General features: G+C 33.5%; 1 long non-coding RNA gene across 1 annotated transcript; it reads left to right on the top strand.

Annotated features, from left to right (window-relative positions):
* Nucleotides 1-1,040: 1,040 nt before the first annotated feature.
* Nucleotides 1,041-3,646, top strand: LOC121026396 (uncharacterized). The gene is made up of 3 exons (XR_005788347.1): nucleotides 1,041-1,195; nucleotides 1,311-1,463; nucleotides 3,635-3,646. It is a non-coding gene; the product is annotated as an uncharacterized LOC121026396 (long non-coding RNA).
* Nucleotides 3,647-5,209: the final 1,563 nt, after the last annotated feature.

Below are 5,209 nucleotides of genomic sequence, written 5' to 3'. Positions count from 1 at the left end.
GGTTCTCTATTCTGTTCCACTGATCTGAGTGTCTGTTCTTGTGCCATGTACTTCTTTTTTAAAATTTATTATTATTTTTTAAAATTTTATTGAAATCCAAATTCTAACATAATAATGTAATAATGATTTTAATAGTAGAATTTAGTGATTCATCACTTACATATAGCACTCATTGCTCATGGCAACAAGTACCTTAATGCCCATCACCCATTTACTCCATCCTCCCCACCCAGTACCTCTCCAGCAACCCTCAGTTTGTTCTCTGTATTTAAGAGTCTCTTATGACTTGCCTCCTTTCTGTTTTTATCTTATTTTTGCTTCCCTTCCCTTATGTTCATCTGTTTTGTTTCTTAAATTCCACATATGAATGAAATCATATAATTTTAATGTTTATTTTTGAGAGAGAGACAGAACGTGAGTGGGCAGGGAGCAGAGAGAGAGAGAGACAGACAGACAGACAGAATCAGAAGTAGGCTCCATGCTCTGAGCTGTCAGCACAGAGCCTGATGAGGGGCTCTAACTCACAAACTGTGAGATCATGACCTGAGCCAAAGTTGGATGCTTAACTGGCTAAGTCACCCAGGTGCTCCTCATGATAAATTTTGAAAATAAGAACTTGGTTCAGAAGTTAATGTTTTGTAGCAGAGTGCTCTCACCCAAGGTCAAGAGATCTCTTAACATTATTATTAGTTTTATTTCCTAAGATACTAAATGGAGTTTTTGACTTGATGTAATTAAAAACAAAGTAACCATATTGTGGAAAATTTCAAACATATACAAGTAGAGAATATAGTGTAATGAGCCTCCGTGTGCCCATCACTTGGCTTCAACAGTTGTCAGCCCCTGGTCAAAGTTGTTTCATCCATGATCCCCGCCCTTGGTTATTTTAAAGCTAATCCCTTATGGACACCATGTGTTAGTTCATCCATAAGTATCTTAGTATGTCTCTCTAAAAGAGAAATACTCTTGGTAAAACATAAATAACTATAATGTAATTATCACATGAGTAGTTAGGTATAGTTTTAATTTTAATTTTAGGTTTTTATTGGTGACTGAGATGTTTCAGCAATTTCTATTTTGTCCTAGCTTTCAGTGCAAATGGAAAAGATGTCATTGTCGACTTCCCTCAGCAGTCTCACTGGACCGGGCTGTTATCAGAAATGGAGTTGGTGCCTAGTGTTCATCCTGGGGTTACGTGAGTTAATTTTTATATCACTAGATTTGTTTTGGGGGAATGTTTTTCTTTGTAATTAAATTTAATAAACGGCCTTATCTTTTTCTTATCAACTCAATGGTTTTTTAAAAAATAGGTGTGATGGCTGTCAGATGTTTCCTATCAATGGATCTAGATTCAAATGCAGAAACTGTGATGACTTTGATTTTTGTGAAACATGTTTTAAGACCAGAAAACACAACACCAGGCATACATTTGGCAGAATAAATGAACCAGGTATGATAGAATGGTTGTTTTTTTTTTAATAAAATATTATTAATGAAATCATTGTGCACACATATGTATTTAGTTTACTCTTTAAAGGTCATGTTTATATGGTGAGCACTGCATAGTGTACACAGTAAAACAGGAAACATGATCTTACACACTTGGTAACTTGGTATCTTTTTTTTTCAAGCAGTGAGGCACTGTGAGAATTGAATAACAGGATTTCTTTGCTTGTATTTTCATAAAGAACATTAAAAAGATCTTAAGAAACTAAGAAGTGTTTTATTCGATGGGGTGTGGAATTGGATAGATGGAGAGTGAGACTTTTTATTTGTGTATCTTTTATTATAATTTTTTGTTGTGGCAGAATACAACATAAAATTTGCCATATTACTCACTTTGAAGTGTAACAGTTCAGAGAATGTTGTACAACTATCACCACTATTTATTTCCGAAACTTTTTCACTGCTCAAAAAAGAAACTCTGTACCATTAAGCAGTAATTCTCCATTCTCCTCTCCCCCAGCCCCTGGCAACCTTTAATCTTTTCTGTCTCCATAAATTTGATAACAACATGTACCTCATATACGTGGAACCAAAATTTGCCTTTTTGTGTCTGGCTTATTTTACTTAGGATTATTTTTCCAAGGTTTATCCATGTTGTAGCATGTGGATACTTCTTTTTATAGCTGAATAATATGTCATTGTACGTACATACTACATGTTGTTTATACATTCATCCATTAATGAACATTTGGGTTGTTTCTGCCTTTCAGCTATTGTGAATAATGTTACTGTGAATATTGGTGTACAAATCTGTTTGAGTCCTTGTTTTTCAAATTGGTAGTAGAATTGTAGGGTCATATGGTAGTTCTTTAACTTTTTGAGAAAATGCAAAAATTGGCTGCACCATTTTATATTCCCACTAGTAATATATAAGGGTTCTAATTTCTCCATCTCCTTACCAACATTTGTTATTTATTATTATTATTTTTTTTAATTACAGCCATCTGATTTTAAGTTTCCCTAATGACAAATGACATTGAGCCTCTTTCCTTGTCATTTTGGCCGTATCTTTTTTTGGAATATATCTATTTAAGTCCTTTGTGCATTAAAAAACATTTTTTTTTTAATTTTTCTTTTTGAGAGAGAAAGACAGAGTGCAAATGGGAGATGAACAGAGAGGGAGACAGATTCCAAAGCAGGCTCTGAGTTGTCAGCACAGAGCCTGAGGCGGGACTCAAACTCATGAACTGCGAGATCATGACCTGAGCCGAAGTCGGATGCTTAACTGACTGAGCCACCAGATGCCCCTTTTTAATTTTTTTAATGTTTATTTATTTTTTGTGTTTTACCCCTTTTTAAACTTTTGATGTTGAGTTATAGAAATTCTTAAAATATTCTGCACATCAAACCCTAGGAGATAGGTGATTTGCAAATATTTCATCTCCTTCTTTGGGTTGTCTTTTCACTTTCTTGATAGGCTTCTATGATACATAAGTTTTTAATGTTAATGAAATCCATTTTATCTATTATTTCTTTAGTTGTCTGTGTATTTGGTGTCATATTTGCTTTCGGTGTCAATAAATCCAAAGTCATGAATGAAGATTAATACCTATTTTTCTTTCTAATAGGTTATATAGTTTTAGCTCTTAAACTTAGGTTTTGATCCATTTTGAGTTAATTTTTGTACATGGTATAGTGTAAGAGTTCAGTTTCATTCACTGCACATGTGTGCAGTCTAGTTTCCCGAAACTGTTGAAAAGACTATCTTTTCACCATTGAATGGTCTTGGTACCCTTTTTGAAAATCAATTGAACATAGATGTGAGAGTTTATTTTTGGGCTCCCAGTTCTGTTTTATTGTTTATTTGCTTATCCTTATGCCAGTAGCAAACCATACATTGTGATGATGGTAACTTTGTAGTAAGTTTTTGAAATTGGGAAGTGTGAATCCTCCAAAGTTGTTCTTTTTCAAGATTGTTTTGAATATTTGGTATCCCTTAAAATTCAATATGAATTTGGGGATGAATATTTCTGTTTTTATAAGCATTATTTGTATAGGAATTGCATTGAATTTCCTTATTGCTTTGGGCAGAATTGTCATTTTAATCATATTAAGTCTTCCAATCTATGAATGAGGGATATCTTTTCCATTTATTTACTAGACCTTCTTTCAGCAGTTTTTCTTTCAGCAATATTTTGTGATATTTCAGCTTATAAGTCTGTGCCTTCTTGATTAAATTTATTCCGAAGTATTTTTATGCCATATTAAATGGAATTCTTAGTTTCCTTTTTGGAATATTTTTTGTTAGTATATAGAAATATACACTACACTTTCAACACATTTTGTGTGTTGAGTTAGTATCCAGCATCTTTGCTGAATTTATTTATTGTCTCCTACAGTTTTTTTTTTTTTTTTTGGTGTTTTTTAAAAATTTTTTTCTACATGTAAGCATAGTATCTATGCACCAAGATCATTTCACTTCTTCCTTTCTGATTTGAATGCCTTATATTTCTTTTTCCTGCTTTAGCTAGTTCTTCCAGTACGAAGTTGAATGGAAGTGGCAAAGTTGGGCATCCTTTTCCTACTCCCGATCTTAGGGGGAAAGCTTTCAGTGTGTTAACATTGAGCATGTTAGCTGTGGGTTTTTCATAAATAGCCTTTATCATGTTGAGGAAATTGTTGTCTAATTCTAACTTTTTTTTTTTAATTTTTTTTTTCAAGGTTTATTTATTTTTGGGACAGAGAGAGACAGAGCATGAACGGGGGAAGGGGCAGATAGAGAGGGAGACACAGAATTGGAAACAGGCTCCAGGCTCTGAGCCATCAGCCCAGAGCCTGACGCGGGGCTCGAACTCCCGGACCGCGAGATCGTGACCTGACTGAAGTCGGACGCTTAACCGACTGCGCCACCCAGGCGCCCCTAATTCTAACTTTTATTATTTTCTTATCTTTATGTAGATTTGTAAAATGTAGAGTTATCTCCTTTTCAAGGCTTAGAATACTTTCCTTTTTTTCTTATTCAGCCTGCCATAGGTTTGTCAATTTAATTATTCTCTCTCTGTCTCGCTTCTTTTTTTAAAGTTTTTTCAGAGAGACAAATTTTGGCTTGGTTTGTTGTTTTTCATATCTTTTTCTTTCTTTTTCCTATGGAATTTGGATTTAGGTTGATTCCCCCCCCCCCATCTTGAGGTTAATGTTTATCTCATTTTCTTGCTCTTTTTTAATATATGAACTTAAAAATTTAAATTTATCTTTAAGCAAGGCTTAAGCTGTTTTCTGCAATACTGCTGTGTAGTAGTAGTATTTTTAAAATTCCATTTAGGATTATTTTTTTGTATTCATTGGTTTTTAAATTTTCAAACACATCAACATTTTTACTTGTTTCTGCATTGCATTCAGAGTCTGTATTCTGATTGATCTTTGACATTTTCTGAAACTTGCATGTGATCATATGACTTAGTATATGATTGGATTTTATAAATGTTTAATGTATGCCTAAAAGAATGTCTCCTGCAGTTCTGCGGTAAAGTTAGTGTTTTCTTAGTGTATCTTTTTTAGCCTTTTACCCTCAGTCTTTTCTGTATTCTTATATTTTCAATATATTTCTTATAAGTTGTAAGTAGTCTTTTAAAATTCCAATATGATTATTTGGATCCTTTAGGTATTTACAAGGCAGTTTATGATGTATTTTTATTTAAAGTGATCAAATTCTCAGTGGTTTTTATTTGTCCCTCCTGTTCTCTGTTCCCCTTTCTGTATTGCA

Source organism: Herpailurus yagouaroundi, unplaced genomic scaffold, assembly GCF_014898765.1.
Source record: "Herpailurus yagouaroundi ecotype Mexico unplaced genomic scaffold, PumYag 93697, whole genome shotgun sequence".
In the NCBI taxonomy this organism is placed as follows: Eukaryota; Metazoa; Chordata; class Mammalia; order Carnivora; family Felidae; genus Herpailurus; species Herpailurus yagouaroundi.
Note: the sequence above shows the minus strand (reverse complement) of the source record. Positions and strands in the feature narration are given on the sequence as shown.